The sequence below is a fragment of the Notolabrus celidotus genome, chromosome 1, assembly GCF_009762535.1.
Source record: "Notolabrus celidotus isolate fNotCel1 chromosome 1, fNotCel1.pri, whole genome shotgun sequence".
Taxonomy (NCBI): Eukaryota; Metazoa; Chordata; class Actinopteri; order Labriformes; family Labridae; genus Notolabrus; species Notolabrus celidotus.
The window spans coordinates 18,332,246-18,354,729 of NC_048272.1; the positions used below are offsets into that span (position 1 = coordinate 18,332,246).

Below are 22,484 nucleotides of genomic sequence, written 5' to 3' on the forward strand. Positions count from 1 at the left end.
AAAATCATATTTATGGCTGCACTGGCTTTGATGATGGAAAAAGATTTTGTGTTATCAGCAGGAACAGAGTAGTATGTGGTATTGGACCAATCAGTCTATAATGAATCAACAGCTTTAAGAGGTGAGGACTAATGATAGAAACTGGAGTCAAGTAGCTCTAATGTTCACATTAACAATAAGAAGAGTGATACACACACAGCATTTGTTTACCTGTGCATAGAGCAAAGTAAGCTGTGACATTATGACACAAGGTTAACTCTGTGATGGTGTTTGCTTTTCAATATTACAGTGTAAACACAAAAAGACCTGAGGGAAAAATTCAACAATGTATCATGGTATCATCTGAATTGGAACAAAGCAAACCATCTGCAGGTCTAAAAACACCTTTTTAGAGACTTGAGATAGCACAAGCAGGCCTGCGTTCTGGCAGGGAAATGCTCTTGAAGGGTAATAGGCCACCATGAGCTCTGATGGATATAACCATCGAGAGCTTTAAAGGTGAGAGCTAATGATGGCTCCAATCTGCCCAAGTGTCAAAGCAGTTAGTTTTAATGCCAAAGAGACCCTCTTTCATACCTGAGGAGGGCTTTTCTTGGAAAAACAACTGGCAATGAAAATGACGCCTTCATGGCAACTATAATGTAGAAACTTGCAATGGTAGCTGCACTCAGGTAGCCTAATGTCAGCCATATCAATACAGACGCCTGTGTTTCCTGCAGTAAACATTTCAAGTAGTTTTTGGGGTCAGAAACAGGGTCGCGCTTTTTGTCATTTTTATCTCTCATTGTTAGTTTTGTAACTTTTTCTTGTTTTTATATTTAACACTACATTTTTACTATTTTTGATCCACCTACTTTTATTCCTTTTATTATAATTCCTACAGAAGCATCACCCATGTCCCTGTTTATAGACGAATATAGAATAAATATTTGTAAAACATGCACTGTCTCTCATTCCTTATTTTTGTACTATCTTGATAGCTAGTAGAAGAACCTTATTATTAAAGGGAGCAGCCTTTGAAGTGGTCCACGAGCCTCCATCATTACACACACCTTTACTGAATGACACTAATTAAATGTCTGAGAGTGCCTCAATTATATCAGCCAGCTGTGCAGCTTTGTGCGACTCCAGCTTAATGCCATTACAAATCACTACCTTTAAACCTGCTGTTGTAAGACCTAAATTTCTCAAAGGCTTGTAGCATTATTCATTCTTATTCCTTCACAAATGTCTCTTAGCTTTTTAAAGGTTACACTGAATTTATTCTGACAAAAAGAATGCAAAACTTCAAAGATCAACAGAGCTTTGCAACTTCATATTTGTGTTGTATTAACCTCTTTCGTTGAACCTTCTCAATCAAATTCCTCTCTTTATTTCTTTGTTTGAATTATTCCTTTATTTCCTTCTATATAAATAAAATGATTCATGGTGCAATTAAATCAAGAAATGAGATAAGAAAAATCACAGGAAGCAGCAATTAGTAGGAATTACTCAAGTGACGTCTTCATGAAAAGCTAGAGGACTTGAAGAGCTTTGTGCTGCTGACACATCTTGAAACACACAGTCTGTATTGCTTTGTTTGTTTTTTGGGCGTAACCATATTTGACGGACTGAATATGCATTTTGCACTTCATTGTTACATCTCTGTTCTGGTTGTCATGCTACTTAACCAGCATCTCATCAATCATGGAAAGCCAAACCCCAAATCATATTTCTTGGTGACTATTTGACTCTAAGTTTGATCATAATTTAGCATCATGCTGTATTGAAGAAGACTTTGAACTGGAGATTGGGATCATAGATTCATAGATTTACATTTGCCAGATAAGTTTATCAGATATCATCTGAGGAGAATATATGGCTCCAGGAAAGATTGGCAGCTTCTTTGTATTTCTGGTGTAGTGGGGTGTCGGTGATGAACAACATCCGGTTAAGATGGGCCTTTTGTTGGCTGGATTGTTTACAGTCTAAACAGAAACTTGAGAAGGGGCAAGGGCAAGGTGATATTGCCCCCTCCAGATATATCTGCATTTTGATCAGTTTTTTTGTAAAAGTAAGTTACACAGAGGCTTCCTTTTGGCTTACTTCTGTGGTGTGAACCATAGACCGTATAAATAATGGACATAGTATCAGTGACGTCACCCGTCTGTTTAAGTGCTGTTTTGAGGCCAATCGGCGGCGGCAGCAATATTGGAAATGTTGAACTTAACATAACTGTTGTCAAGCGAGTGTGACGTAAAGAGGTGGATTTTGAGCCTTCTCGCCAACAGCTACAGTGTTCCCGCCTGTCAATCAAGTCAGCTGTGCCTCTCTTAATGGAAAACTTGTAATCTGAATATCTTGGAAATTGCCGCGTTAGAAAAAAAATCACCCTCTGTAAAGTGTGTGCTGATAGAGAAATTAGCTATTAAGACTACACTACTTTTTTATACCAGGCTGTAAACATGTTTATTTCTGCTACAAAGATCGGCTTTTTAAAATTTGTGATTATGTGGTTTCCGGTACTTCTGCAGCCAGCCTCAAGTGGATCCTTAATGAACTGCAGTTTTTACTTCCGCATTGGCCTCATAATTTTAGATTGGAGGTTGCCATGTGGTGTGAACCCAAAAAAGAAATCAATCTTCTTTGATTTACTAACAAATGACAGGTCCCAAATTTGCCAAAATAAGATCATGATGCAGGTTTGTAAAAGGTTAAAATGCTAGCTTTGTCAGTTCTGTACTTATGAGGTGAAGTAAACAACTATTAAAGCTCTTGTTTGTTGAATGCAGGTTGGATCATTCCCTGAGCATTCCAGGATGTTGGGCAATCTAAAAGCTGATCAGCTTTCGTAACGCAGCCTTGAGCAGATTCAGAATGCAAACTGAAATCGGTGATGGAGATCGGAAAGTTGGCTGCACTTTAATGCATGCAAATATCCGTTTAATATAGAGATAGATGGATTGTCATCAGACTGCTGCTGATGAGAGTCAAGGTGTCATTACAGTGGATTGTGTTCCACCTACTGATTTATAATAGGTCTATACCACATGGATTACTAGTGGAAGCACTTATATTACCAAAGTCTGGTCCCAGGCTTACAGAGGATACATTTTTACGTGAAAATCTGTAAATAAAAATAAGGAAAATGTTTACAAAGAGAATAAATAGTGAGAAGTAGGGTCATTTGAACGTCTGTTGGATCTCTTTCTGCTACTATAGTAGTCTCCCCTTGCAGACAATTGGGATGAACGCAGAAACCAAAGGCTTTTTACACTTATCTGTAGTTTGCACCTTTGCACAATAAATTACTGTTAAGGAAAATGTTAACCCACAGATGTGATTTTAAAAACACTATTTGTCATGTTTTCGAGTTGCACAGTCCCTCTGTCTGCATAGTCTTCTGCTGCAGACCCTCAGAGTCAGTTTACAGTGTCATAAATCTCTGAGCCACTATGAACAGGAAACTTGTACAGCACTCTGTGGGGCTATCAGAGGTCTGATTTGGAGTAACTGCTCCGATGTCGGAGAGAAGCACTCCACTGGCACGATCATTTCCCTCTTCCAATAATAGCACGGCTGTTTTTGTCTGCATGTGTAATGGATGCCAACTTTGCACTCCTCCCAATACAGGTCTACGTTAAGTGTTTCAGAATGCCACTATTTGTTCTTCCTTGAGCCACTGATTTGTTCTTTGATAGCTTTGCCACTGTGGCTTACAGACTCAGGGAATCCATTATCCTTCAGGCATCAGTGACCGGGCAGAGACAGAGCACCTTATCAAAAGTACCTCTGCTTTCATTACAGTCTTGTTTCCTGGGATAAAGCATTATACAGCACATTATCACACTTTCACATTTTTCTGTGAGTCTCACAAATCCCTCCATATTCACATTCTCAGCTGGAATATGTCAGAAAATAAGCTTTTAAACCAAATCACTGGCAGCCAGAGTCATTTCCTCCTCTGAGGAGCATCAGCCCAGATGCTTGCAGAGAAAGCCAGATTTCAATTTAATGTGAGACATTTTGTTGAGAGGTTTAGAAGAGCCATATTGGGCATCTGTGAAACATGAGCAGCAGCTATTCATTATCTTAATAGCTAGCTGAGACCTGAAACCATTAGCGGGAACAATGCTATTCGGCTGCAGGCGCTGATTATGAACAAGGTTCAGTCACGGCCGCTGACCCTGTGAAGGCTTCTGATTTTCTCTTTTCTCTCAATACGGTTATTTTTTTAAATAAGTACTTTGAATTGAATGTGAAGAATTAGAAAAAGAGACCTCATAGCTGAAGTCAGTCTAGTCTGGACCTCAATATAATTTAACACTTAATAGTTCTCTATTCATAGAAATTAGTCTTTCAAACTCTGAGAAAATCTTCTGGATGTCTGTATCTCTGCACTCTACACAACATTTTCCATATTTATTTTGTGGAGATTAAATTAGAGGTCTTTATTGCTGGTCAAATATTTAAGATTGTAAAGAGGATTCTCCTGTATCATTTTCCAAATACATTAAATATAGCCAGGGGAATTTCTGCAGCTATCTGCTGTTAAGAGAAGCACTTATTTTTAACCAGACACTTAAAAAATTCGACTTTTCAATGAAGTTTTCCAGTGGTCCCCCCAAAAATTGCCTTAACTATGTAAGAGATAATGTATAGTGAGCAGGTTGTTATGCAAATTAGAATCCCGACAAAGTGAGCATGACATAGAATGAAGCAACGGGGTCTTGTTTCATGTTAAAGGGTTACAAATACTACCGCTCACGGCCAAATTCCACCAGATCCATGTCTGGTCCGTCTCCGATCCTTCATGGCACCGGATCTGATAGGTTTCTATTCTAGTCAATCTGTTAACTCCCACTGGATCCACTCCGTTGTGACTATGAAAACAAAATGTCATTTTGAGCGGAGCCAGGCCTAGAATCATCAGGTCAGAGGTTTTCAGAGGACCATAAAGACAACATGGATGAAGGATAATCCTCGACGGACGAGAGAGCACGGAGCCGTACCGCAGCAGATTGGAGACGGACTGGACACGGATCTGATGGAAGTCCTGTGTTATGTAGTTTGTAACAATCTACAACTGAGAGCTGCACTCGCCAGCTCTGCAGGATAGGATGCTGCTCTACTTTTCCCTATCAGAGGTGGTTGGGGTCTAGTAGCTCCTCAGGCTGTTCTCACATTTGTGACCGCTGAGTCTCAGGACCTGCCTCAGACGGGGCCCAACAATTTTTCAACCGTGTCAAAAGGCAGAGGTGAATGTGCCGGTCCCTTGTTATACTTTGTTCCAGATGATTTATGACGTGTGTTTCAGTTTTATTTGTTATCTGCTTTTGGTGTCTTTTTTTCTGCATCATTATAAATTCACAGAATTTCCAGGTGTATATATTATTTTATTATCACGGCCATGCCTGTGGAACACCCTGCCTGAGGATCTGAGGGCTGCCCAGGGCATAAATATTTTTAAAGGCAAACTCAAAACCTACCTTTTTAGTCTTGCTTTTAACTAAGTTTTATTTTTTATTCTTTAACAGTTTTATTTATTTATTTATTTATTTATTATCTTTCAAATTTAGTCACTTTTAGTCTACTTTATTTATTTATTTACTTATTTATTTATTTTAAGTCTCACATCTTATTTTTTATTTAATGGTTTAATATTTTAGTCTTATTATCTTAGAAATGTATTTTACTTTGGTGATTTTAATTTCCTGTTTTGAGTTTTAACATCTTATTTTACCTCCAGCGTTTCCTCATTAAGATAACATGAGAGTGTTTCCTCAGTTCGTTCAGCAAATTATTTAGATTTTTTATTTATTTATTTAATTTATTTTATTGTTTTTATTACTATTGTTGCATATTGTGTTGTTAGCCTTAGGATTGTGGGGTGGGTTTGGGGTCGGGGCTGGGGCTGGGGCTGGGATCTTTTTCTTAATTTATTCTATTTTAAGTTGTTTTTCTTGTACAGCACTTTGTGTTACAATGTCATTGTATAAAAGCGCTTTATAAATAAAGTCTGATTGATTGATTGATAAGCAGCAGCCACTCATTGCTGCAACAAATCAAATCCTCATGAAGCCTGTCATACTCTTGTTGTAGATTGTCAGTTTTCATAGATACTATGAAGATGGGCTTATTAGTAATGGTAACATTTTTGGTTGTGCTGTTGATGTTGAATTCAATTGGAGACAGCTTAGTGCTACACTAACATTAGTGCCTTTGTGGTACACATTCTCCCATGTGCAGTATGCAGACATTGAGAACCACTCTTCTTTTCCTGCAGCCTTCCACCATCTTTTACTGATGCTTCTCTGTAATATGTTTTCAAAATCTCATGATTTTCTATCAGGAAACGACTCAGTGAGGTGTGGAGTCGCTCAACGCAAGAGATAAGCTTGCAGAGAGAGCCGTTCTGGTTTGTACTCCAGGGTTTTATTACATAAAAAAGCTAATAAATCAGTGTGTTCTTCAGGAACACTGAGCGGTGCTGCTGGAGAGCAGAAAATGACGAATGCGTTGAAAATTATGATAATAAATACTCATTTATCTCTCGTACATATCCCTGAGTAATTATATTTATCACATTCAGAACGTGCACAATGATTAGCAAATCTAAATTGGTTATGAAACACGGGGTCACAGTGGGAGGCTTTAAATAACACAAACATTAGCAGCTTTGTGCTGCAGTGAAGGATGACATTCTCCTTACAGTTTAGATTTGTGAAAGCTGTCAGATCCAAATGAGTGTGGTGCCAAGGCAGAGAGCAGGAGAGGCGTTAGACCAGGGGAGGCTCGGATAGTTTCAGTAACAATCATTGGGGGGGTGTTAGTGCTGTGTTCTGGCATTGGCTGTGGCAGGAGGCTTTATGATCATTGGTTTGTCCATCTTTATGTATGTTCACCTTTCCATACATGTGGACATATCACACTGATGCTAGGAAGGAATTTCTACAACACTGGACTCATGGATGAACTAATTAGATTTAAGTTTATCAGTCAAAATGTTACTTTTAATATACTGTAGTTCACCGCTTGTTTTAAAGGACTTTCTCCCTTCTGTTTCATTCTGATTAGAGATCCAAAGTTCACTGTTTAAATGTAGGATGAACAAAGTGATCATACTAAAATGCACATATGAAGTATTTAATCAGAGTAAAATAATTATGACATCCAAAAGACGTAAAGCTTAAAACTGGTCGGGCCAGAACTAGTTTCTGTTTCAACCTTTAGCCTTCTAATTTGCGCTCTTCAAGCTTTTTAATCAGGTTTTTATTCCGTCAGTAGATTTCTGTAGATTCTACCTTGGATTTCTCTGAAATGTATTTGAATGATTTAGTGTTTCTAGCATTTTGACCATTTAGATGTCATGTAGTCAAACATGTAGAGTCTCAAGCAAAAAGTTGAGTCGGTCACAAACCCTTTTAGCTTTGCTCCTGCTATGTTGCAATCAAGCGGCAACTTCCGGTTTCAAAATATGAAGCCCATACGGAAGTGTTATAAACTGCAATTCATCAAGCGTCCACTTGAGGCTAGCTGCAGAAACACCGGAAATCACATAGACACCAATTCAAAAAAGATGATCTTTGCAGCAGAAATAAACATGTTTACAGCCTGGTACAAAAAACAGCTTGCTGATTTCTCTATCGGCACACACTGTATGGAGGATGAATTATTTTATAACGCGCCAGCTCAGAAGACATTAAGATTACTAGTTTTGCCCAAATAAGGACATGACTGACTTGACTGACAGGCGGGAACACTGTAGCTGTTGGCTAGGAGGCTCAAACCACGCCTCTTTACGTCACACTATGCATGGTTGAGTTCAGCATTACCAAGATGGCTCCCAAACAAATGGGTGACGTCACGGATACTACATCCATTATTTATACAGTCTATGGTTGCAATTAAGGATAGAGCATGATTTTTGAATGCTTTGAATATTTCTTCACTTACCAATAATAGAAGAGTTAATGCAAATATTGCCTTTGATTACGAATGATTGCTGAATAGATGCCACTGATTATCAGATAGTATTTTGGCTTGGCATGCCCATCCCTAGTTGCTATTCATTATGGCAATAATGAAAGTGTAAGCCCATCACACCACATGGAGCAGATATGTGCAGTAAGAAAATTTTTACTCTCAACCAGAAAGAAACAATTGGATCAATAGACAGCATGCACCTACCTTCTTGACTGCAATGAAATGTTCTTTCTGAATGGAAAGGACCACCCCAACTGACTGCATACAGCCAGAGTGAACTCATTTGGATATTTAAATTTACAGATCGAGCCCACCAAGACTATGACGGATAATTTTTCAGGAGTGGAGGCTTATCAGTTCAAATTCAAACAGATAATTTGTGGGGAAATTTTACAAAAAAAAGTCCTTAAGTATCCTGAAACACTGTAAAGCTTTGTAGACATACAGAATGATAACTCTCTTTGGGCTTGCTCTGTGTTAGTTATATCATGGCCAAACTTTACTCTCTTATGCCATCAGTCAAGAAGACAAGGAGTGGACAGGAGTTAGACAAGCTTGATTTATTTCTCATTGATCCACTCCTCCATCCTGAGGGCTCAACAGTGTTCATCGATTAGACACTATATCTTAAGTGAAAATCTTTTCCAGCGTCTTTCCACATTCCCCCCTTATGCAAACAAAGATGAGTGTCTGTTTCTGTGTGTATGTGTGTGCGGAGGCGGTGAAAGGGGGACTGGATGAGTCTGGGACTGTTGAAAGGTCATGAGGGAGGAATGAGTGTACAGATAAGAGTCATCATGAGCTCTGGGGCTGGCGGGAGACGTTGACTGCACAATTCCTGCCATTACTCATGCAGCATGAGGACCCTGCTTCTGTCACCTCTGTAATGAAGGAGTGTAATGACAGCCACCTCTGACTACACACATTCTCTCTCGCACACACCAAGAGAAAGATAAGAACACATCATCTCCGTGCTGGAGCTCCCAGGTTCTTACCCGCTGGCCTTCAATGTCTCCATCAATATTCAATGACTCTTTATTGACTCATACATTTCTTTTGCTCATTATGCAAACAATCTGAATGTCGGGTGCTGCTACCAGGTTTGTGCTGCATTGGCCAGCTCACAATGTTGCAATCAACAGAATTTCACTTGAACCAATCCTTGCACTTTTTTTTTTTTTTTTTTTTTTTTTAGCGATTTGGCTGGTGTCTGCATGTTTTCTGTAACTTTAACCTTGTTCCCCCTGTAAGAGTCCACATAAACTTCAACAGTTTCACTTCTTCAATATTTAAAACATTGATCCCCTCAGGTCTGCGATAATGTAAATATCAAATATATCACTTGCTCTGTCTTAAATATCATTCGAACACTTCATGACGCTGCAAAGAGACAAACTTTGGTGGATTAAGATGAGATCAGACTGAGTCCTGTCTGTAAGATGGGACTGGATCTTATCCTGTCTTGATATTGGGTCTTTGTTAATGATAGAACATAGAGTATGGTCAAGACCTGCTCTGTTTGTAAAAGTGTAAGCGCTATACAAATAAAGATTGATTGGTTTATTGTAGGACTGGGTGATAATTAGATAAGGATAATTATCATGGTATAATTTTTCTCAATATAAATATAACAAATGTTCAATAAAAATTTCATTTTACACAAAAGAACTGCATTTTGTTAGCACTGTCAGAAAAGATTGATTCAGGAAGTTTATCAGAAAACTAAATACAGATACAAGCTAACAGACCTTGGCCATAAAATTTGCTTTTAAATGAAATAATGATTTGATTTTTATCGACTGATAATTATCAATATCGACTGGTATGAAATATTTTATCGTGATAACAAAATTTCAGTATCGCCCAGCACTAGTTTGTTGACAACCGACTCGCTTTATCAAGCGCATCACTGTGTTCATTTATCTTTGAATTTCTTGTCTGGCCTTGAACTACAGTGTCTTTATGGAGACTTGGTTTAATCCAGTGCTTGATGTCCACTGTCCTGAAAGTTCCTTACTGCGCCTTTAAGCTTAAAATGAATGATTCTTCAAACTAAGAACAGAATAAGTAAATAAAAATCAGCTCTGAAAGAACTAAAAGGTTTTTCTTTACTTTGATCAGATTATCCACTAAAGCAGTTGCTCTCAATCTTTTCGGGTCACCTCCTAAGGCGTGAGCCGGAGTGAGATTCTGATGGTATGATAACCTCAAGCAAATATATCACAGTTTCATGGTATCCTGGTACTGCAATAGCATCTCTAAAATGTGTTATTTTGAAATGTCTTGAGCTCTGGGTCAAACATCACCTTTTTTAATTTGACACAATCTATATTCATTTAAAACAACATGTAGAATATTGGGAACACGTGTTTTGAGTTAAAGTAATGAAATGGATAATTGATTTAGAGATTTTAGTAACAGTGTGTGCCGATCCAGAAATTAGCTATCCAGACTACACTGTTTTATTGTACCAGGCTGTAAACATGTTTATTTCTGTTTCCTTAAGCTCGTTTTTTTTTAATTGGTGTGTATGTGGTCTCCGGTACTTCTGGAGCCAGCCTCAAGCAGATCCTGGATGAACTGCAGTTTTTAACACTTCCATATTGGCTTCAATTCTCGCGGCCGTAGGTTGCCGCTTGGTCCCGCCCCATCTAGTTTCTGATTGGTTGGCTGGAGCAGCAACACTAGCCCCTTGTCGAACAGTACAGGCTAGCTTGTAAATGTCTTCTCTCCACTTAAGTTACTAGTCTGACTTTGCAGAATGAAAAGCACGGCTTGGCCCGGAAACCTCTCATCAGAATTACTGCCGGAGAAACTGGAAGCCATAAGAAGTTGGCCTTTGATTTTTGCAAATAAGGCATCTGCTGATGATAGCCAACATTTTCTGGGATGTGTAGATTGTACTAAAAGACACTCTTCAGAAACCAGTCTGTTTTCCTGCTGTAAGAGAAGATGTCAAACTTGAATCTGAGTCAGAAAGACTTCAGACGGATGATTTACGCAGGGTGGATCTCGCTACCGAAGCATCTGCAGTGCAGTGATTAATGGACTGTGTTACAAAAAAGTAGCCAGTGGTGTAAATCTTAGCTGTTTTTTTAAGTAAACTTCTGCCTGTCAGATGTAATAAAAAGAAAGAATGGATCCTACACCCAGGCCAGACAGTTATGACGTATACGCAGGGATAGAAATTTGAGGCTGGGAGAGCCGGGACCTCTGTGCAACACTAACAAGCCTGCAGGAGACATGAGTCAGACTGCGTGATGAAAAAACTGCATTTCCAAAAACATGTTTGAGTTCTCAGTTTGTGTCCCTTTTACTTTTCCTCTGTCTCTTGAATGCAGATGCTGGGCCATGAATCACTTAGATAACACAAGGTTTGTTAAGGTTGTTTTATTAGAACAGGCAGTAAATCGTTTAAGGCTTTGTGGATAACGCAAATGCTCTAATGATCAAAAGATTTCTGCTTTAATAATCTGTGATTTATTTATGCAGAATCACACATGTCTCTCTCTGCAGTCAGTCCTGGTGGGAAATGTGGTTCTACAAGACAGGCAGCAAGATGCAAACACGCAGAGGATTGCAGGGAAACATGTTAAGATTCAATACACACAAGCCAACAGGGATTTTAAAGTTGTGATTTGTTTGTGGCTGCACTGCAGTGGTTTTATTCACAATCCTCCTGCAGACAGCTTGGACTTCCATGAATGCAAGAAGTATATTTGCGTCTTAAAAAGAAATATGTACCTCACCTTACAGCCCCACTGCCACTGAGCATGCAGAGACTCACTCATACCTTCACTAACACACAGACCTGCTGCAGGGAAATGTCAGCGAGATAAGCCACACTCCCCAGGGAGTAAAGAGAGGAGGAAAACACAATTACAGTAATGAGGAGTTGAAGCTGTCTGCTCAGCAGGTAGACCTTCACCTATGATTGCAGGGTTCAGCATTTACATGGGGAGCTATACCAGGAGAATGTATTCTATATTTTCCACTCCTCTGAGAGTCTGTCATTACTGATTGTTTCACAGGTTGAGTCTCTAGGCTGCTGCTGCTCGTGCTGCTGCTGCTGGCTGTGATTGATTACTGAGGAAAACCTGTCATTCAAAACATGACTAACAACTATAAGTCAGACTGATGGGAAATGTCTGTAAAGTTTTACACAATAGCGAGTGGATTTTTCAGTGGCGTCAAAAAATTCAAGTGATTAATCCAGGACCTTCCACACTCGAGTCTGGTCCACATTACAGGATTTCAAAATCTTAACAGAGAGTGAAAATGTGAGAGACCCCACACATGATGACAAATCATCACAGTTTTGTTACTATTTTTGCCTTGGCTGCATTTGTTGTGCTTCCCTCTTCAGTCTGCCTGCTTCCAGACTGGCTAACGCTGTTCACGTCACTATCCTCCACAGAGTGTGTGTGTGTGTGTGTGCTCGGCTGTCCGAACACAACACCATATCTGACAGTAAATATTCAACACATGATACTTCCAGTTTCAAGTCTGTGCAGACACAATCTTATTTAACGGATCATTGCATGCCCGGGAGTAGGTCATGTTCATCTGATCCCAGCAGTCTCAGTTTCACTGTAAATCATAAGTCAAAGAGGCGTCACTCTGGCTACCTTCAGAGATATGAACCCAAAAGACAGACATAATTTCTCGTGATTTACTAGATATTAACAGGTCTTACATTTAGAAAAAAGTGATATCTAGTGATGTATAATGAGTCAAAAATGAGGGCATGTCATTTGTCAGATATGCACTTAGAGATCCTCATAAGGCACAAACAACACCTCAAGGTCATTTAAAGCAACCACATTCCTAATGATTCAAATCTCCAAGCCAGTGAATGATCAACCAAATAGTTATATAAAATGAAAACTTCCGTAAAAGGGTCATGTGAACTTGGGGTTTGATTACTGATCAAGCAAAATCTCATGTCATGAAACGTTCTGGTCTCAGGCTTTTGTAAAGCTTGGTTTATACTTCTGCATCGTATCGATGGCATAGCCTACGTGTGTAGGTCCGCGTAGCCTCAGTACCTAGACAGAGGCCGACCTGCACTTCTTAAATGTAACTGCGCGTGGAATTTATGTGGACTGCAAGCCCTGTGATTGGTCCAATCGACAGCATTGTATTTCCTGCATTTACAGCACGTCCGGGATCGCGGCACACTGGCTGTACATCGGCCATGCATTTCATCTCCTCTGACGTCTCCTCTCTATTCTTCCCTGTAATCATGTCTGTATGATAAACAGCAACATGTTTCAGCTATAAACTGACATATGTTCATAATCGCTGGGAAAAAGTAAACAGAAAATGTAGCGAGGCCGGAAACAGGCGACCCGACTACCAAAGAGAGCACACTGCCCTCAAGTGTTTCGGGGGAGTATTGTTGCGTGACACAGACATATCGACGCAGAAGTATGTCCGCTCACGTCCATGTGGACCACTGCTGCTTAGGGTCAACACAGAAGTATAAACCAGCCTATAGTGCCAGTGTGTATCGTGATTAAATGTAATCCCGAACAAAAGGTGCAAACTAGAAAGAAAAACAATAGCCCCATGTAACCCCCTTCATTCAAAACCTGAAAAGACTCTCTGTATCAGTTTCCCCTCACTTCTCCTGCAGTAATTGTGAATCATTGCTCCAGAAAACACATCCCTCAGGTCCTGTATTCTGTGAATATGAGCTCTTAATTGTGATGACTTTGTTTACTTCGTAATGTTCCATGTTTTCATTTTTCTACCTTCTGGCGACTCATTCTTTCTCCCTCTCATCCTCCAAATGTTGTCAAGGCCCGCAGCTCTCAGGGACATTTCTCTGTTCCACTGAGAGCTTCATTATGTTTTTATTTTCTTTATTTTTGCATTTTGTCAATCCTGAGGGGACAGTAGTCGAGGCATAGCATGAAAAATTCATTATGAACAATATTCTTGTCATTTTTCTCCCCCTGATTATGTAATAATTGAGTCTTTTCTGCAGCAAACACATTCAGTCAGCCAACATTTATTGACAAGTTGCTTTTTGTATTGTCATTTTGTTCCTGCTGGTGTCAGAGCTCAAGGTTTACCTTTCTCAGACATGTTGCACAATTTGCTTCTTGGTAATTTCAAAAAGCTTCTCTGTTTGAAATGTTTGATCCCCGTTTCGGCGGAAATGTTTCTGTGCAAGACGGATAATGGTATCGTTATTCTATAAAGCCGGTCTTTATGAGAATGACTCTCTTAAATCTCTGTGCTTAGTTCCGGGTGTTATTGTTATAGAGAAGTTTACAGCTTGGCTTTATTTGTGTCTTGTGTGTAATAACTTCAGAACCAACACTCTGCATTGATCGTGCTGTCCAGTCAGAATTGGCAGGAGAGTTCTTTATAGTGAGCGTGAGTGAAACAACAAGGAGCCGAGTGTTTGTTCTGGTCTCCTCAGAGTATGACAGTGTATGAATTTTTCGAAGACACTGAAGATATCAAGGGAAACTGCGATATTATACCAAACATTCCAACACCTGACAGATGTTTGGTTGTGAAATGCTTCATCCTCATTCCTTCCTCGCTGTGCTGCATGTATGAGAGTAATTACAGTCTGCATCAGACACTATGATATAATCCTACCAGCACCTCACATCTGAGATGACTGAAGATGAAGGGTAATCAGGCTTATTTTGAGTTCACATGGAAATTGTATCAGTCTTACTAAATCTTTTCCAAAATTCCTCCTGTTCAGCTCCCGTCTTTATCAGACTCATTGTTGTAACTGCATTCAGGACTTACAAATATAGCAGGTCTAGACCATATTCTATGTTAAATTATTAACAAAGACCCAACTTCAAGACCCCTCTTACAGGCAGGATCTCATCTTAATACACCATGAGCAGAGCACTTTGCAGCATTTAGCAAGTTTCAATGGCAAGGACAAACTTCCTTTATTATTATTTTTATCATTATTATCTAAACCATTGTTTTAACATGTATTTATTTATTTATTTATTTATTGTGTTTATCTGATCTCGTTAACTCTACCTTATTTTTAACTTTTATTTCCACTCTTACCTATTTTATTAATTTTACTGTGTTGATTTTCTGATTCTCTCTTTTTTAAGTATTTCTTTTTTTTTTAAATCCTGCCTTCTATAATTTCACCATTGCTGTTGTTTTCTTATTGTCTGTTACTCTGTGAAGCACTTTGGTCTACATGTTTTTATGTATGAAAGGTGCTATATAAATAAAGTTGAGTTGAGTTTAACAGGCAGAAACTTGGAGCAGGACCAGACTCATGTTAGGCACACATCTGCTGAGACAGAGTTGGGGTTGGAAAGAGGCGTAGAGGAGAATGAGAGGGAGATGATAGTGGTGAGACGGATAGTTGTAGTTGTAACTGTAGCAGCTGGAGTCTAGAATGATCACATCAGCAGGCCGTCTACGGCAGAGATCCAGAGGAACCTACGAGACAAGGGAGCTTAGCGACTCCAGAAAGGTCCATGGTTAGTAAATTTAATGGGCCAGGGTGACTTAAAGGAAGTGACAGGCAGATGGAGAGGGGATCCCACTGTGTCAGTTACCCTGGCAGTCTATGCCTATAGCAGCATAACTAAGAGCTGGTCCAACTACAAGCTTTACCAAAAGGGAAAGTTTTAAGCCTACTCTTAAAAGTAGAGAGCGTGTCTTTCTCCCAGATCCTGACCATTAGAATAGTAGCGTGGTTACTGTAGTAATATGGCAAGAGTTTGCTCCACTGTTTAGAGGGAGGAGAGGAGGCAGAGAGAGAGAAAAGGAGAGACAAGATGAAGTGTTCTATGGGAAAGGTTTTAAGGTGAGACTGACAATGTAAATGGGATAAATGACACGACATGGCTGTACCTATATTAGAACTGTCTATATCTGAGAATTGAAATATATAATGGTTATTGAAATTTTGAGTTCAATCCAGTTTTCTTGAAAAATGTTAAGAGAATCGTGGAATCATATAGTGAACCAAAAACCGGGATTCAAATCGAATTGTGGGTTGAATGTATCCTTACACCCCTAGTCATAACTCTTCAGACTGTGAGGTTTAATGTCTCAGTCGATGTTTAAAATGTCAGCTGTCTTCTCTTCAAATGCTCACACATTACAGACGTGCTCCTCTGACAAGAAAGGTCCGCTTAACAGATCTTGCAGGGAGTGAAATGCTCCAGAACTTTAGAAGCTTAGGACGAGATGGTGTTGTATTGGCTGGAAAAATTGCTCACCTCTGCAACAAAGTTATGGAAAATCATATGAGGATGTAATCGACTAATTACCAACAATTATATTTGTGTGCTGCCGATTCTGTCAAGATTTTTGTTGACTAATATTTCCACTCCTACTTGATAAAGTCTGTTCATGCATGTTTATATTCCACTCATGTCAGAGCTGAGGGTGAAATTCAATAACACCCAGCTATCTCAACACCCTCTGGAGGTGAGCTGCTTATGCAAACAGGCTTTGTGCACCACATGCATGCAGCAGAAGTGTGGGTAGAAAATCCAAGCATGTTTTATTGTTTGTATTGATCAGTCTTCTCCAGCTACAAACACTCTTTAGAGTGTGTTTGCTTGGAGCTGACAGGAGCGAACAGAAATGCAAATACGCTGAGACTTCCTGAATGAATTTATTAAGATGAAACCTGCAGCTGAATCCCTTGCCATCTATTAACGTCAGAGTCATGTGGTTTCATTTTGTCATAATGGCTGGTTCTCTTTATAATGATCAGAAATTCTAATACCATCATATATCACAGTCCTACACCTGAAAACTTGTCTCAGAGATGATTTTCTCATTTCCCTCATCGTCAGGTTGTGATTACATTTCAGGATGACTCAATTACATTCTGGCTTTCTGCTCATTCTTATTAGAAGAATAGGTAATTTGATACGGCTGGACAGGCTAATTAACTTCACCTCTTACTGTTAATTAGGATGATTGCACCCACCAGATATATCAGTGATAGAGGTGATAACGATAATGGCTTTAATGGCTGAAATTAGAACTGGAGTGTGACATTGTTAGGCGTTGCTGTCGGAGGGAAAAGCAGCAGTTAATTAAGCAAACAATTTGAACTTGTGATCACGAGTAATCAAGAGTAAGAATTAACTCCAACTCAAATTGACAGAAGGCGTCTAAGTTAATGTTCGCAGCCACAACTGATCAAGCTGGTAATATGTAAGCTAAATGATTCTCTAAACTCTGCCACAAAGTCTTGTTTCATCACTTCAAGGTGATGTGTCTCTACCTGGATAAAATGTTAAAACTTCAGCTTTGCTAAGTATCTGTAGATGCTGCTAGTAAGGCCAAAAGCTATAGAGAATTTTTTTTTGGATAAAGCTGGGGTTACTTTATACTTCTCTCAATGGAAAGAAAAAAACAGGACAGACTTGGAGCAACATTTTCTTTGTTCATCTCTGTACCTTTTCAATCTCAATCAATCAATCAATCTTTGATTGTACATTATCTCAAGATGCTTTTACAAACCTAACAGATCTAGACCGTACTCTATGTTAAATTATCAACAAAGACTCAACATCAAGACAGGATAAGATCCAGTCCCATCTTACAGACAGGCAGGACTCAGTCTGATCTCATCTTAATCCACCATAAGCAGAACACTTTGCAGCATTTAGCAAGTTACAGTGGCAAGGACAAACTTCCTTTAACAGGCAGAGACCTCCAGCAGGACCAGACTCATGTTAGACAGACATCTGCTGAGACCGTGTTGAGGTTAGAAAGAGGGATAGAAGAGAATAAGAGAGAGGGATGATAGTGGTGAGACGGATAGTAGTAGTTGTAGCAGCTGGAGTTCAGAATGTCCACATCAGTGACTCAGAGGAACCTAAGACACAAGGGAGCTCAGGGACTCTAGAAAGGTCTATGGTTTGTAACTTTAATGGGACAGGGAGAGAGAGAGGGGGGAGATAGGATCTCAGTGTGACAGTTCCCTGGGCAGCATAACTAAGAGCTTGTCCAAATCTGAGCCTGGAGGGACCCTGACTGGTAGATTATTCCAAAGGAGAGGTGCTTAATAACTGAAGGCTCTACCTCTTACTTGTCTGTGGTGCTCAGCTCCAAGCCAACTGTATTCTTATCATGTTTAGTTCCAACAGGAGTACAGAAACACAGGAGAGAGGGTGGAAAAGCCAACTGTGATGGCAGAGGTGGTTGATCCAAAAAAATGAAAAGACTTAACACGAGGCTCAGGAATGAAGTGGGATGGTTGAAACCTGTAAAGCAGTTACTAATCTAAAATGCCAAGTATAACGACAGCTGATCTTTAGGGGGAAGAAATCTGAGGTCCGAAAAACACAAGAGTAAGGACTTAGAGAGGTGGGAACGTCTGAAGGTGAACTGGCACTGAAACAGGGGAAGAAAAAGACTAAGTGCTCTGGGATTGGATCGTGAAGTGTGCCACAGTGATTATTTTTACCTTTGTCTGTTCAGCCTTGATTTCCCAACCTCCTCACTGAAGGAATCCTGGATGGTGAGGCTGGTTCCTGCTCAGTCTGTGGGTGCTCAGGGCTTTACAACTTTAAACTGTGTGGCAGAGTAATACAGACTCTGTGAGTCAACATATCTGCATACAGTCTGTGGGACTCATTCATAGTTCATGGAAAAATTAGTGATATGGCATGCCATACATGTATAATTTACACTCATAAAGCATGAAAACTGTAGGAAGGGAGTATTTATGTAAGAGGGCACATCTGGCTACTCACCGTGTGGCTATTTTTTGCACATTTCAAGAGTTGTTTGCATTTTTACTTATGTGATTAACAAAGCTTCATCGCTATCCTCGCTTATAATACTAATTAAACTGTATAAAGTCAGAAACGTATAGACTGGAGGTGTGACGTTCTTTTTTTAATTGTCTTGCTTGCTTGCAGGGAACGTTTGATGTCATGATAATGTGTCCTACTCTTTGTTTTTATACCTTATCAAGCCCCCACACACTGCAGACCTGAAGTTAATAAATAGTTAAGTGCTCTCACTCAGGCACAAGATACAAAGAGGCTGCAAGTTAAGGGTTAAAAGGAAATAAGAGGAGAAGCATAATACAGTATGAATAAGTAAAATGCAACATACCACTTAAATAAGTGACACAATATACTTACACAAAAGGAAGATGTGCGCTTATGTTTGGAAATGGGTTAATTGCAAACATTATTTAAAAGTTAAATGACTCACTAAAGGTTTTCAGACACTGTGCGTATGTGTGAGTGTAAGCACGCGTGAATTGTTTTTGTGCTGTATGGTCCGATTGTGAAGCACAAATTGAGTACTCGCACTGTATGTGCTCTGAAATTGTCAGAAGTTTCCTTTTGCAGCTGATTGGACTGAGATTGAGCCTTCAATCTGAACTTCAAAATCATTCGTGCAATTTAAAAAGTGATGTCTGAAGCAGCTTAAATCCACACAGTGTACACACGGCATCATAGTTTATAGCAATTTCTCCAAAGTATGAGTTGTTGTTATTGGTTTGGGAATTGTTTTAAGATTATGAAACATTTATCAATCTATCAATAAATCAATTCTATTCACATAGCAGCAAAACACACCACATTTTATCTGAAGACTCTTTACAAACAGAGCAGGCCTTGAGCTGGTAGGTTTTCAGTTTTCTTCAGTGTCGCTGTCGCTCGTCTCAGCTGTTTTTACATTCCGCTCCGAACGTCTTTAAGCCCCGCCTACCTCTAACCCTACAACATGATTGGCTGTTCAATGCTGTTTCCCTCTGTCTAATGTTGGGTGGCAACCAGTGTTTAAGTCTCATTACTGCCCCTCCCTTTTTAATGGCTGGGTGGTGTAATTACATACTTATTCATATCAAATGTTTTATCGAATATTTGTTATATTTATATTGAGAAAAATCATATCAAGATAATTATCGTTATTGAATTATCGCCCAGCCCTACAATAAACCAACCAATCTTTATTTGTACAGCGCCAACGCTTTTACAAACATAGCAGGTCTAGACCGTACTCTATGTTAAATTATCAACAAAGACCCAAAATCAAGACAGGATAAGATCCAGTCCCATCTTACAGACAGGCAGGACTCAGTCTGATCTCATCTTAATCCACCATGAGCAGAACACTTTGCAGCATTTAGCAAGTTACAGTAGCAAGGACAAACTTCCTTTAACAGGCAGAGACCTCGAGCAGAACCAGACTCATGCTAGACAGACATCTGCTGAAAATGAAATGATAAATGAGATGCATTGGTTACTGGCGGCAGAGACATGTATGTGGGAACTGATTTATGATAAACTACATTGTGCAAGTTCCACATAATGAGCAATGTGTGGAGCATTGCAGCTCATTTCTGTCCCTCTCTGTTGTTGGACGACAGTGAAGCTCTGCTGCTCACATGAACATGTTGTTTCAGGTGTGTGCTGTGAAGAAGCATCACTGGATCTTGTTCAGCTCTTGGTTCAATAAAGAGCGATGTTATTTAAGATGAAAGTGTGATACATTTTATGATGTTGGAGGCATGCTTTTGAAAATAATTGATGTCAAATTTAGGAGCAAAAGACAACAAACATCAAAGTGATGTTTGAGAGAAGGATAATTTGTTCCCTTGTTCTTATTTGCTTGCTTTTATCCAATTCACTTATCCCGTGTTTCATGCATAATTCCAACCAATCAAATGATCCCGCACACAGTTTCAATTTATTATTCAAGCTGGAGGACAGGATCGTCATGCTGGCTTAGCGCTGGCATTAACCCTACAGTTAAAACGGCTGTTTTAGCTTCCATTAACCTATACAATAGAGCCGCCCTGCTAATTTTCACTGCTCAACTTGACTAATAATTGATATTCATGACGTGTGCTCCTGCAGCTGCCGGTTAAATTCAGAGTACACAGGCTCAGGGGCGCCGGGTGGTTTTATCAGCTCGGGGATGTTTGACATATTCTAGTCAACAAATAATTCATATCTAAATGAACTCAGAAACTTCATGTCAGGCTGTGGTTCAGTGTATTTCACCCTGCAATATGAACATCTCATTATTCCACACATCCACTCAGCAGCCATTTTCCTCTTGACCTTATGCCCAGGGTGGGGAGCTAAAATGCTGTTACAATGTTGTGCTGATGTGTTTTAGATTAGCAGATTATACTCACCTGGATAATCTGATGAATGATTGTGATTCTCAGTAACTTAGAGGATGAATATGGGGAATGTGACATAAATAGAGCCGTAATTCAAGTTTAAACAATTTAGCCAACTTAAAAAACGAAGCTACAACAACAAGGGGCTACGTCCACAAATTATGTTTTTATCACTGGCAGCACCCACAACCTGAATTTAAGAACACTTCTCACTGATGCTTACTGTGGCCAGGTTACAAAAGTTGTCCCACGGCACTTCCTCCCTCCTAAAGCCTGGTTTATACTTCTGCATCAAATTGACGCCGTATTCCACGCCCTAGGTCTGCGTGGCTTTTTTCGAATCAGAAGCCTACACACTCCTCCAAAATGTAATGATGAGTCAAAACAAAGCATGCCCTGTGATTGGCCCGCTCGACGGCATTGTATTCCCTGCAGTTATAGCACTTCCAGAAACACTGTCTATGGGCCGTGCATTTCATCTCCCCCGACGTCTCCTCTCTATTCTTTCTTCTAATAAATGCTGTATGATATATGGCAACATGTATCAGCTCGAAATGAACATAATGAGTTCAAAGTCGCTGTGAAAAAGTAAGCGGAAAACGTAGCGGGACTAGACACGTGACCAGACTATCATAGAGACCACACTGCCCTTAAACGTCTCGGTGTAGTACAGCAAAGCGTTGCAGTTACATTAAAGCTGCTATGTAGAGTCAACACAGAAGTATACACCAGCCTTAAGTAGCCACGCGTAAGCATTTTTTAAAAAGCTCTGCGTGCTTCACATTTACATTTGGTTTCTCCTCCAGATGAACCTCCAGAAGTTGAGATCACAAGTCCTCCCTTTCTTGATTCTGATTGATCGGTGATCAAGAAGTGTTAGTGATGAGAGGGGAGGTGTTCCTAAAGTTGCAAATTTCAACAGGGAGTGCTGAGCATTCAGCCTCAAAAAACAGGGTGACGCTGAGGAGGTTTCTGCTAACACCGAACTGCATTCAAGTTGAACAGAAAATAGACGCTGCCGTCTGCTAACACCGAACTACATTCAAGTTGAACAGAAAATAGATGCTGCCGTCATGAGAAACGGCGTCAGCCCCTGAAACCTTATAAAGGCATTAGCCTTCCGAATGCGATGTCAAAGGACAATAGCTGCACTGTGAATATGCAAACAGGAGAAATCTCAGCAAAGGGACCTGCTGCATGTTAAGGATAATGATTAGCGACAGGTTCATTTTCTACACTTCTTCCCAGAGCTTTTATTAAAAAGATATTCAGATTCATATCGCAAGTGTTTTTAAATTATTAACCTGGATTTGTCTTTCTCTTTTCTCAGGAACAGCTGACAAAGGAACGGAACAGCTTAGAAGCTTAAAGGTAAGTTTGGAAATCTTTG

The 22,484-nt window shown here is 39.7% G+C and overlaps 1 protein-coding gene across 1 annotated transcript in view; it reads left to right on the top strand.

Annotated features, from left to right (window-relative positions):
- The window catches only part of si:dkey-166d12.2 (rap1 GTPase-activating protein 1), a 199,099-nt gene that overhangs the window by 13,008 nt on the left and 163,607 nt on the right, over positions 1-22,484 (top strand). The window contains exon 2 of the mRNA XM_034686870.1: positions 22,425-22,465. The gene's annotated coding sequence lies outside the window, so the exon portion shown is untranslated. The remainder of the gene's footprint in view (positions 1-22,424; positions 22,466-22,484) is intronic.